The 13,795-nt window shown below is 36.1% G+C and overlaps 1 long non-coding RNA gene across 1 annotated transcript; it reads right to left on the reverse strand.

Moving 5' to 3' along the window:
- Window positions 1-1,006: 1,006 nt before the first annotated feature.
- LOC140001483 (uncharacterized) lies at window positions 1,007-13,308 on the reverse strand. The gene is made up of 3 exons (XR_011806721.1): window positions 13,180-13,308; window positions 7,653-7,739; window positions 1,007-1,137 (listed from the first exon to the last, which is right to left on the reverse strand). It is a non-coding gene; the product is annotated as an uncharacterized lncRNA (long non-coding RNA).
- Window positions 13,309-13,795: the final 487 nt, after the last annotated feature.

Below are 13,795 nucleotides of genomic sequence, written 5' to 3' on the forward strand. Positions count from 1 at the left end.
TGCAGCACTGGCTCTTGGATGAACACTCAGTGAACTGCCCCCAAGTGAATATATTCTGCTAAAATTTCCTTTTGTTTTTCAGTACTAAACAACAAATAGCATCTGAATTAGATGGGATACATTCTCCTGCAATACAGCCTTTGGGTCATTATCAAAATCAGAAAATTCAGTCAGACTGTGTTGTGTTGTAATTCTAGAAAGATCTCTGTCTCAGATAGTTTCACAGTGTCTTGCTAATTCATTTTATTAGGGAAAAACAAAACAAAACATAACAAAACAAAACATAAAAATATTTAACACCTCAACACATTGGGCTTTATTTTCTGCAAGCACCCTTTACCATTACATCATTGCTGTTAGTGGAATTTGTTGTTCTTATACCAGAAAATGGAAATACATTTTGAGCTGGGTGTGGTTTTGTTTGTTTGTTTGTTTGTTTGTTTGTTGGTTTTTTTGTTTTGTCTTTTCTTTGTGCTGAGTCACATATTTGTAACTGGAAAACAGTTGTTGTTTTTTTTTTCTCTCCTGCATTTGAAACATTTCTGTACTCATGATGCAAAATAAGTGTTTACAAAGGACTGAACTTAAATTTAACTATACAGATTCCTTTTAATTGAATGGGAAGCATGCAGCTTAATCCCATGCAGCCCTTTTTAACATTAAGAACATGTTTTTCACCCAGTTAGCATTTCAGTGAAGTAGATTTTGGAACAACTTTGTGACAATCTTTGTAAATCCTAGCAACCAATTCTTAGTTAAGCAGATGCTTTCTCAATAGTTCCTTTAAAACTTTCCTAAAACTTTTATGTACTTCCTCTACGGGTTTTCATATTTTTAAAATTGAGAAATACTGGTGTGTATTTGTCACCTGCTCAGTATTCATCTCTGATTCATAATCTCTCTACAAATAACAGGTTTATTGATTATAAAACCTCACACAGGGCTTTTTTTGCCAGTGTGGGTCTTTTTATTAAAAAAAAAAAAAAAAAAAAAAAAAAAAACTCCTGAAAAATGGTGACTTGGAAATGAGCCACCTTTATTTTAACGTTTTTTTTGCAGTCAGCTTGTTTCCCTAGCAACGTAGGTTCTTGCTGTCTGGCAGAAGACAGATTTCTTTGGTTCTATCATGACGCAAAGCTGAAAGAAGGAACAGAGAGACAAGCAATGAAAATTCACTATTTCATTATTTGAATATGTGAATTACCCTGAGCTGCAGTCAAGCCATGGGGCTTATCCAGTGTCCTTCAACAGTTATTCAGTCTCTTCAGTGCTGCAATGCTTCATTTCCATTAATTAAATAATTACACCAAACTCTGAGTAAAGTTAGCATTCAACTGAATTCAGGCATTCCAAAATAGTCATTCTTTAAAGCTGAAGCTTGTATTATTATGCTATGAATTAACAATGATTTTGTTTATTTCCCTTACTAGAGATTTTTAAAACTTCCCTTCCCAAAATAGAAAAGAAGAAAGAAAGAAGAAAGAAAGAGAGAGAAAGAGAGAGAGAGAAATTGTTGATATTTCACAAAGTAAAAAATTGAAGTTAGTGTCCCACAGCCTTAATTCTTTATTTAATATCATGAGAATAATATTATAATCTAGTACAGCTAGTACACATTAAAAATTAATTTCTATGAAGTTGATTAAAAAAGGATTGTTCTTCCTTACATAAGATGAAGTGCATTGATATTAGTGGGGGGAAAAAAAAGTGCTTTAACAGCCTTATGTAATCAGATTATATCTTGGCCTTTTTTAACAATAGAGAATGATTGTGTTTCATGATCCATGTTTGGTACACATAGTCACTGAACACTTAGAGTCAGTTACGTGGCTCAGCAGAAAAAAGTAATGGAGGCTGAGAGAAAAGGCAGTATAAATCAACTCATTAGATAACCAATTTCAAAGAGTTGACATGAAAAATAAGAAAATACATTCAACTACAAATACACTCAACAGTTTTTTGACAGAGATATATTCTTCTGAAAAAGAAGTGTCAGCTTTAATCTCTATAAGGTCATTAGAGGCAAAATTTGGAAGTGTAAAAGAGCACAGGCAAGAAGAAAAAAAAAAAAGAAGAAGAAGAAGAAAAAAAGAGGTATTAATTATACTGGCATAGAATGGTTTGGATTGGAAGGGAATTTAAAGATTATCTAATTCCAAGCCCCTGTCATGGGCAGGGGCAATTCACATTTGACAGGTTGCTCAAAGCCACATCCAACCTGGACTTGAACACTTGCAGAAAGCATGTACAATTTCTCTGTGCAATCTGTTCCAGTGCTTCACCACCCTCAGAGTAAACAATTTCTTCCAAATATCTAATCTAAATCTACCCTCTTTCATTTTAAAACCATTACTCCTTTTCCTATCACTACACTCATTACCTGACAAAGAGTCCTTACCCAGCTTTCCTGTAGGCCCCCTTTAGTTATTGGAAAGCTGCTATAAGGTCTCCCCAGAGCCTTCCCTTCTTCAGGCTGAACATCCCCAACTCCCTCAGTCTGTCTTCATAAGAGAGGTTCTCCAGCCCTCTGATCATCTTTGTGGCCCTCTTCTGGACTCATTCTAACCCTTTCATGTCCTTCTTGTGCTGGGGGTCCTGGAGCTGAACAGAGTACTCCAGGTAGGGTCTCAGAAGAACAGAGAAGTGAGGGAGAATCACCTCCCTCGACCTGCTGATCACCCTTGTTTTGATGCAACCAAGGAAACAGTTGCCTTTCTGGGCTGCAAGCACACATTGTCAGCTCATGTTGGGCTTCTCATCAATTAATGATCACAGAAGAGGCATGAGGGACAGGCTTTCCCCTCGCATGCAGATCATAAGACATTTGAAAACTCTTGATGCTAAGAGAAAACTGGAGGCTTGGGCATATACTTCACATGTTATCCATTAAGAAGCTGACGTGGCCCACAATTTACAGATTAATGAATTAGGGTGATTTTTTTTTATTATTCTTTTTTATGATTAATTGAAGCAATCAGAATGTTTTCTGCAACAGCTTAATGTGAGTTAGACATTCTACAAACATTTCACTTGAATGTATTTTCAGTGAGTCAGATGCAAAAGCAGACAGTCCACTCAATGGATATCTATGTTTGTTTTTGACATAACCTACACTTAACTCTTACCTTCAATATAATTTAATGTGCAGTCTAATGTTGTTCAAAAAGTCTTCTTGAGGCAAGCTCAGTGAAGTCGGACATCATTTAAGATTATAAAATAGGACAGAAAGGATGGATGATAAGCTGGAGCACTCAGAATAATTAAGTGCATGAGAAGATAAGAAAATTCCTAAGATTACCTCTGCCACAGACGTGGAATAGAGCAGGAGCATATATATGACCACAAGTGAGAGGTTGCAAATTTTGATAATGCTGCAGAGGAGACAACTGAGGCTTTCTTATGCCAGAGAAGAGGTCCATCATTCTTCATTTTTCCTCTTTCGTGAGAGCTATTTCATGCTTCTCCCCAAACACATGCATGATGCCTTACACACAAAATGTAGGCAAAAATAGATTTTGTATGTATTTTGCAATTACATCCTAAATTAAAAGCTAACTGTGCTAATTTATGTTCTGTACAAATTAGGATTGAAAAAGATGACAATAGCTACCTGACAATTCTCAACAATCAAGCATAAAGATTGGGACAGTTCACACCTCTCTCACACCAATCCTCTTCACTCAGATACTTTAAAAAGGTATCTCTTCACTGTAAGTTTCCTTTGTAACTGAAGGAAAGAGATGGACACTGTGGTTGGGCCAAACTCAAATGAAAGCAGGTTGCTATGTACCCTGTATTCAGCTCATCTGAAGGCTTAAGAAAGTGGTGTTGAACATATCAAACCTACAAATATTAATAAAACATAGTCTTCCTTAAAACAATAATAGAAATATACAGATTTTAAAACATGGGTTCCAACTTCATCTTTCTGTACAGATAGCAATAAACATAAATTGACTTATTGCCATTAGTGAACACCCACGTTAGTTATTAAATAAGTAATGTATGGACCAGTATAAGTCTCAAAGCCTAAGAATACTGATCTTTTATGAGGAAAAGTTTGAACTGGAAACTTATTCATATTCAGCCTTCACTTTAAAAGCCATGTATTATTGAACTGATCATTACCATTGATGAAGTTTGGTTTTGAGTTATAGATGTGTAAACAACAAGAATCTCAGGGGTATGATTGGAAAAATTATATTAAAGTTCTTAGCATTTCTAGATTTTTTGACTTTATAAGTAGTTTTATAATGAAAACAAGGCCAAAAAAAAATGGTATGGAAGAGAGTGAAAAAATTAATGAATCTTTCTATTCCTTAAGAGAATTTTATTTGTATTTTAAAAATCACTTAGGCCTTCTGGTCTATGAAAAAACAACATTTGGAGAGGCTAATGAATTTTGTATTTTTTGAACCTTTGATAAAATATTATGCAGTATAAATGCCCTGTTCTGTATCTTATTTATTAATGTAGGTACATTTTCTTCCTTTGAATACTTACTAAACAGAACTCTTGTCTTCTGAATTGATTTTGCTGTCTCAGCCACACTGAGGCATAGACGCTTTTTTGGCTTCCATCTGAATGAACAATTTCCTAGTTAGACACACTGGATTTGGAGTTGGGTCAATAAAAGCTTAACTGTGTCCCTTCTCTTTCCTCATACAGCTCACAAAAGAGAACTAAATTCCATTCATCCTTTCACTGGCCACTGTGGAATCTTTAGCAATGCAGTTCTGGCTGGGATGAGGAAACATGGCAAGAAATTGGAAGAAACACAAATAAGAATTCTTTATTTCCCATGCTCACTGCCCTGAAGATCTCTTGCCACTGGGGATGCATGTGAATTTCCTGCACTTTAACTATTTGTCTCTGCCACTGAATTGCTTTGGAAGTATAACACATTAGATATCAAAAGAAGATTTAGCTTAATCTTGCTGAATCTGATGTGGGTAACTGTAAATTATTTGCAAAAGGACCATTTTGAGTGGTTCTTGGCAATATGAACATAAAAGTTCATTGAACAGGTCTCATGTGAAGAGTATTTTTAAATTTCTGAATAACACAACCATAGATTAATAAAGTGTTTATTACACTTTAATAAAGTGTCTTTGTAGACAGATGCAAATTTCTCTTCAAATATTTTACAAATATTTATTTTTTGCAACAATATAGTTATTGCATTTAATTTATGTTTCTGTTTGTTTGCTTTGTAATGTTATACTGCTCTTATAGATACCCTATTTACAGTAAACACTGCTAAGATGGGGAGATGTCATCAATTTAAATTGTAGACATTTCCAAATAATTTCTGATGTCTTTGATTTCAGGCTTCTCCAGAAGCTTCTGCATGTATTATATCACTGTGGTCTCCCAGTCTTTAAGACTTTCTCTTTCATTAATTTCTATGTTGACATCCCATGAACATAAATATGAAACATTAAAAAAGAGTTTTTAGAATAGAAATATTTTTATAATTATTATTAGTTTAAACATGGTCAGAATTTCTCCTTAAAGCTTCATATGTGCACATGGGAGACATGCAGATACATATGAGCATGCCTTTTTAAGCATAAATCCCATTTAAGGCCAGACTGCTGTGTTCATATGTGACACAGTAGTCCAGTGATACTACTGGTAGGAAGAAGCACAAGCTAAAAGCACCAGTTTTCCTGAGCTCTGACAGTACATCAGGGAAGCAATTTTCTGTATCTGTTTCTGTACAGTTACACTAGACAACAGAGAGGCTAATAGTGCAATGTGATGAACCTGCTGAGTAGTGATGGGTCAGCAGAAATCAAGTAGATTAATAGCAATTTTCAATTTTCTAATGACAATGTTGCTTTCTTATTGGTAATGAAGATAAATGATTATACTAAGAACACAACGATGAACTATAGTAATTACAGAATGTCTGCAGAGATGTTGTAACTATCAGCATGTGTTCATATTCCTAGCCCATTCGAAATACAATTTTGTATAAACAGCAAGTATTTAACTTTAGGAGTAAATTAAGTTGCATTGCAATTCAAGTGGGACAACCATGCACATATATGTTTCTATGTACAGCTAAAAATTGTTAGATTATTGTCTCACATGACTAAAATTTCAGTTAAATTTGGGAAAAGTCATTTAAACTACCATGTGCTTTCTTTCCAGAACTGCAAGATGAGGTTTAACCAGCCCTGAATTCACTCTTTCCTTCCAAGGCTACCCAAAAATATCTACATGAAAGTTCAGAGGACAATCTCATTTGTGATGAAGAATTTCTTGTCCTAAAGTGACAAGGCCCAAAGTCATGTGTGTTTAGCTATGCTTCAGAAGAAAAAAAGAAACAAATTAAACAATCTATTGGACTTTAATTCCATTTAAAACTTACATGACTTTTTTTATGATGATGATAGGAGTAAATATCGTATTTCACTTTACTAAAGATGATCTTGACTTCTTTAGTAGAAATGTTGTGGAAAAAAATAAAATAAAAAATAAAAAACATCTGTCTGGCTGAGAGGAAGAAAAGGTTTTCTCTAGAGACAAATTTTAAATGAAGAGGAAATTACTTCCAAAGCATTAAGGTGGAGAAAGCCAACTTGATTGTATCTGAACCTATATAAAATAGTTTAAGCATCAGAGAGGAAAAAGGAATGTCTCTAAGGACCAGAAGGTCACAGAAACCATCCAAAAAAAAGGTATAAGTAAAAGAGAAACGTAATGTAATCCTTATACAAATAAAAAGTTTCTATGTTTTCTTTTAAACTGTTATGCTATTTCTGTTGTATCTGTTCTGCAACATATTTGTAACTTGTTTTTAGGACAGAACACAGAGCAATAAATACATATATATGTGTTCTGCAGTGCTAACTTTAGGGATCCAAAATGCCTTATCCCAAACAAAACATTTTTTAATATTAAGATAAGTAAAAATGCACTTCTAGACAAAATTCTTCATGCAACTATTTAACTAGGTCAGATGATCTGCCCTTTGAACACATCCATTTCTCTCTATAATATGAATGTAGTCTACCTTTCTAAGATTTATGTACCAAATTTTTAGTGGTCTAAAATCAAATTAGATGAAATTCATCTGAATAAAATAAGCCACTGAATTAGAGGAACTTTTTTTTTTTTTTTGGTGAAATCCTAAACGTGCTGACAGAATGCAGGCTGACCATAAGACAGCAATGTGCCCTTGTGACCAAGAAGGCCAATGGTGAAGGTGGTGAAGGTGATCCTTCACCTCTACTCACCACTAGTGAGGCCACACCTGGAGTATTGTGTCCAGTTCTTGGCTCTCCAGTAAAAGAGGGGCTTAGAGCTACTGCAGTGAGTTCAGAAGAGGGTGGAGGGCTATGAAGATGATTAGGGGACTGAAGCACGTGTCTTACAAGGACAGGATGAGAGAACTGGGCCTATTTAGCCTGGAGAAGAGAAGACAGAGGGGAGACCTCATTAATGTATGTAAATATCTGAGGGGATGGAGCCAGTCTCTTTTCAGTCCCATCCAGGGACAGGATGAGAGACAACGAGCACAAACTGAAGCACAGGAGGTTTCAGCTGAATGTGAGGGGGCACTTTACTGTGAGGGTGACAGGGCACTGGAACTGGCTGCACAGGTTGAGGAGTCTCCTTCGCTGGAGATATTCAAAACCCACCTGGATGCCATTCTGTGTAATGTGCTCGGCAGGGGGGTTGGACTAGATAAACTTCAGGTTCCTGCCAACCCTGGCCATTCTGTGATTCTGTGAAACAACAAAAGAAGCAGCTAAAGATAGTTTAACCTCGAACACACAGAAATCAAAATTAAATATCTTCAGATATCAAAATATTCAGAGAAAACAGTAGTGGAAATGACATCCAGCAATCATCTAGCCCCTTCCTCCTTGTCCCAAAACAGGTCTGGGCCATCTGAAATCATAAATGATAATCAATTAATTGATTGATTTCTATGTCTATTAAACTCCAGATGTGTCACAGCAAAGGTAAAGTTCTTTCCATATTCTGTTATAGTTTCTCTGTATACGCCTCTCTTAGCTTTGCAGGTTGATCCCTGATCTGATTTTGTGTATAAAATCTACATCTAGGTCAGTCCTAGGGTATTGTTTATATGAGGTACATCATATAATTTGTTGAAAACCAAAGCCGGATGTACATCTCAGAATAGTTCATTTTAGGAGGTTAGACAATATGGACAAGACCAAATGAGGCTGGGTGATTCCTATTGCTCTATTCTGAAAGTCTCTCCTTGATATATTTCACTCAGACTCTCCAGATTAAATATGCCTGAGCATGCAAATACTTTCATCCTATAAAATACCTCTTTCAAGAGCTCCATGGAAGCTCTCCCATAGTATCAATTTAAACTCAACTCAACACTAAAAAGGGAAGAAAAAAAAAAAAAAAGAGAGAAAAAAAAAAAAAAAGCCAATTGTGATATTGCAGTGGCAGCCCAAACGGGCTAATACAATAGCTGCTATGCCATGTGGCTGTGGTGTACCTTCTCTGTAGCAATCTACCCTTAAACAGAATAGGTATAAAAAGTTTGTAGCACTTTGGAGCTGGGGATCCTAGCTACATTTAGCAATATAGAAAGAGCTTCTGTCTCCCTACACAACTGCAAAGAGAAATAACTGAAACTTTAAACAAAAAGATCTAAGCAGAATCAATATGGATGTCCATTTAAAACAGCAGACAAGGGGAAAGATCTTTATAATTCCTAACTTTGTTATACATTCATTTTTTTCATGGATCATTAGAGAACAAGGAAGATGGCTAATTTAATCTATATTTTATAGTTTGCTTGTTGGCAAATTTCTGGTGTTTTTTGAAATGTTTCTATTTCTTATATTTCACCTCTCCTCATTCTATAGCCTCCCCAACCAATGTCATTGTGTTTGTTGTTGTTGTTGTTGTTTATCTAATTTAAGCTGAATGAAAAACAGGACTTCGAGAAATTCCAATGTAGTACGCTACACTGGAAAAACTGAGTAGCAAGTGCTAAGGGAAAAAAAAAAAAAAAAGTCTTGCTAGTGCTTCTGTCCTTGTAGACTGTCACCAGTGATTAAAACTGTCATTATGCCTCCTTTAGCAAAGAAAATTACTTTTATAGATGTCTTTTTAAATATCTAATTAATTAAATGATTTTAGTGATCTGGTAATATGCTTTAGAAGCTACAATAAAAAAAAAAATAAAAAGAAGTAACAATAGCTGATGTTACTGAAAAATGTAGAACAATCAAAATTATTTGGCCTGATTCTTCTATTACATCAGTGTATGTTAAGATCAGTTCCATGAAGACAGCAAAATTACAATGATACAAAATCAGTAAAGAGCAACCTTCAAATTCAAGTTCCTTAAGATTTAGAGTGTAACTTTCTGTGTTATAAGTGGTTTGTAAGTTACTGTGCTAACACTAGGGATTGTGTTTTACTAATTTGAACATTGACTTCATATTCATATTCCATTCATATTCTACATTTCCATTCTGAGCTTTTACATTTTTAAAAATGTGGACTCTTCTTGCCAATACTGTACACTTTTTCCATGCCTTACATTGAAATTGAGATGTTCATAATGAATGGTAAGCAGTCAAGCTGAAGAAAATAAAAAAAATCCTCATTTTCTTTTCCTCATGCAGCATCTTGTTTGTCTTCAGATATTCAAAAATGGAATCTAAATGACAGATCAATACTTTTGGAGCTAGGTTTTGTCATTAAGACAATTTGTGTGAATCTTGAGAGGATGAAAAATGTTTTAGGGAAAAAAAAGCATTAGTATCTTGAATAAAAGACTTGGTCATCTTTAATTTTCATTATTCTAGACAGACATGAGTGTTTTCTTCAGACTGAGTAATATCCTGTACACAGATATTTTCCTTCAAACAGAACAGCTTTGTTAATGGTATATTGTATCTTCCTCTTTTGCACATGTAATACAGTAGAAAATGTACAGTAGAAAATGCTTCACATTATGAGAAACTCAGTCATATGAAAATGGGCATTATTTTCACTTCAAAAATCAAATTCTTCTTAATTTTTATATTTTTCTGATTAATGTATTCTTTTACAACAATATAACATTAGATAGTGATACTGTAGCTGCTGATTCTTATTCCTTTTGTGTTTGTTTTTTTTTTTTTTTTCTTGTCATTAATATTCTTCTGTAAGCAGATATGATCTTCCCTTAATATTCTGTTACAAAGTCAAACTATCACTGATGACAATAATCATTTTTTCTCTTGGTGGATTTAAAGAGAACATGAAAACATAGCTATAGGTGTTCAGGATTTCTTTTTAATACTAACTAGAAACGTATGAAATAATACAGGGAGAAAAGTACAAAAAGTTTTCTTCTTTTTAAAACGTCTTTCTAATTGGGTTCATTAACCAATTCTTCTGGTAAATAAAATAGTTCTACTGGTTAATAAAATAGAGTGTCATTAAGATGAGATCTTAATGACATATAAAGAAGAACTTCCTACTCCAACTCATTTAAATAAATACATACACAATATCTGTATATGTGTATATGCATATTTATATTTATTTATATTTTATATTTTTATTTTATATTTATATTTTTATATTTATATTATATTTTATATTTATATTATATTTATATTATATTTATATTATATTTTATATTTATTTTATATTTATATTTTATGTAAATTCATGGATAACTCCCATGGACAAAGCATAAAATATAATTCTGTATAGCATATTGATTCAGTAATTTCAGATATAATATGTTTAAATAGATTAAAATTTTAAATAGATTTAAAAGTTAATTATTTATTTATATTTTATACAGATGGAATGAAAATTTGTGTATTTTTTATCACCTGAGTATCAAATGACTCTTTAAGGTAGGATGCAGCTCACAGACTAAGAAATCTAAGTTTAGGATTGATTCAGATGTACCTATACAGGTGTTTAATGCCAGCTGAGATGATCCATATCATCCAAGGTATGTCTTGGCATAAGATATGACAGAAGAAATGTCAAACTTTTCTATCAGAATAATGGTGTCCAGTAGATCTAGTAACCATATTCAAGAAATTCTAGACAGCTATTCAGCTTGCTGAATTTAAGTTTCCATTTTAGCATTGTTTTCTGGACTTCACTGGTGTTTCATTTATGGCTCTGCTGACTATATCTCCATTGATTATAAAAAGAGCTTCAATTTAATGAAATATAGATGTTTTAAATCACAAACTGAATTTCATCTGTAGAGCAGGATTCAGTTGTCTAAACATAAGCATCAAGATAGAAATTGATTTACCTGAATCCAAACTTTTTTATTCAGGAAATATAAAGAGTCTATTGTTATTTTTTATCCCAAGACATCTTAAATGGCACTGGACACTTATGTTTAGGCAATGTGAAGCAAGGGTAGAGAGTGACCATGAAGGAGCAGCGGAGACGAAGTGTTAGGGACTGACCATAACTCCCATTCTCCGTTCCCCTGTGCTGCTCAGGAGGAGGACATAATAGATAGCAGGAGGGTGTTTTTAGTTTGCTTTTAGTTTTTCACTGCTCTAGCTTGTTAGTAATAATTAATAATTTATATTAATATCACTATGCTGAGTCTGTTTTGCCTGTGATGATAATTGTTGAGTGATGTCCCTGTCCTTATCTCAACCCCTTGAGCCCTTTCCATAGTATCTTCTCCTTTCCCTTTGAGGAGAGGAAGTGGTGTGGTGAAGTTTAGCTGCCAGCTGGGTAAAACCACCACATCTATAATACATAAAATTAAGGTATTTGTCACTCAGCATGGACTAGCATTCTCTTCTATGGGAACAGGGCACAAGAGTGGATGGAATCAAGCTCATCAGTTGCTCTTTGTTAAGAAAAAGCATCAGCATTCTCCAGGCACCAAAGACAAGTTAAATAGATGTAGCTTCCTCTTAAACATTTGCATTGGGCTTGGTCTGTGTGCTTGTCTGACTGAGCTCTGCATCTGATCACTGCAGTCTGTTCTGTCTTCTTATTAAGCCTTTATTAGCGTTATCTCTAAGTATAATCTCACTCACCAGCCTGTGTGTGTGTGTGCACTGAAAAGACTTGTTGCCAGCTCCTGTGAGAACCAGCATGAGGCATCTGGGTGCTAGCTTCTGGAGTCAGACTGAAGCTGTAGGTGCCCCAGCCTGTGCAGCCAGCTACTGGAGTGAGTGGGATCCTAGCATCAGCTTACTGGAGAGAGTGGGGTCTTCTAGTCCCAGCCACTGGTGCAGAAACAATGTGTGTTCCAAAACCAGCTACAGGGGGGGACTGAGGTGAGTGAGGTGGGAGGGATAGGGGGGTGAGGAAGGGGCATGAGTCATAGAGCCTTTGTGCCCAGTGCTGGCTGCTGGGGGCAGTTTCTCTCTGCCCCAAGCCAGATGTGCACAGGGTGCATGTGTGCAGCTGGAACAGCAGGCAGGAAGGGGACACACAGGGCAGGTGAAAGGGGGTGGTATGAGGACAGCAGTGCTGGGTGGGCAGAGGGGCCCTGCCATTGCTCAGGGCACCCATGAATGTGTGTGTGCAATGGGCCTGGAGGGGTGTGTGTGTGCCTGCACAAGGGAGCTGCTGCCCATGCCAGCCTGAGGGGTGGAGGGGGCTGGGAAGTCTCTTCTTGAGCTTTATGTGGGTGCTGGGTGCAGATGCTGTTGAAGACAGCATCTGGTCTGTGACAGTCTTGGCAATGTCCTGTGTGACTGTGTGTCTGTGTCTCTGGGATACATGCTCAGTTTTGCTAGTGGTTGAACCTGCAAAGCAGAAAGTGGGAGATGCATGCCCCTGTTAGGGGCTGTGAACATTCCATAGAAGTAACAATGTATTAAATTACTCCAATTCATCCACCAACATTCCATATAACAGTAATTAGACCTGTGAATGGAGATTGAGCATATGCATCATTTTTCATAGCTGTTAATTATAGCACATTTCAACAAAGCAAGATGCAAGTCCCTACACCTGGGTAGGAATAAACCCAAACAGCAGTACAGGCTTGGTATCAACAAGCTAGAAAACAGCTTTGTAGCAAAGGTTCTGGGAGTCCTGCTGGACGTCAGAGTGAACATAAGCCAGCATTGCTCCTCACAACAAAGAAGGCGAACAGCCTCTTGGGCTGCATTAGGAGTGTTTCCAGTAGGTCAGAGGAGGTGACCCTTCCCCATAGCACTGATGAGGCCACACCTGGAGTATTGTGTCCAGCTGTGGGCTCCACAGTTCAAGAAAGACATTGAGCTGCTGGAGAGAGTCCAATGAAGGGCCACAAAGATGACTGAAGGCCTGGAGCATCCCACATATGACAGGTTGGGAGTGTTTAGCCTGCAGAAACAAAGGATCAGGGGGCAGAAATCTCATTAATGGGTGTAAACACTGGGGAGGGAGGGGGGGAGGGCAGGGAGGAGTAAAGAAGACAGTCATACTCATCTCAGTAATATCTCAGTAATATCCAGTGAGCTGACAAGAGGCAGTAGGCACATAATAAAACACAAAAAAATCTGTTTAATTATAAGAAGAATATTTTTGCTCTGAGGGCTGTTGAATACTGACACAGGTTGCCACCATCCTTGGAGATATTCAGCACACAACTGAATGCAATCATGAGCAGCCTGTGTTTAACAGAAGTGTTGTGCTACATGATACCTGGTGGTCTCTTCCAGCCTCAACAATTCCATAATTTTGTTAATCTGTGATTTCCTGTACCATTCACTGTTAACTCTGCAGAACAGGGCAAAAGTTGAATTACAGTGGTAGCCAGTAGGTTAATTTCTGTATTTTTCAAATGATAATTTGAATTTTTCAT

The sequence above is a fragment of the Anas platyrhynchos genome, chromosome 1 (assembly GCF_047663525.1).
Source record: "Anas platyrhynchos isolate ZD024472 breed Pekin duck chromosome 1, IASCAAS_PekinDuck_T2T, whole genome shotgun sequence".
Classification (NCBI taxonomy): domain Eukaryota; kingdom Metazoa; phylum Chordata; class Aves; order Anseriformes; family Anatidae; genus Anas; species Anas platyrhynchos.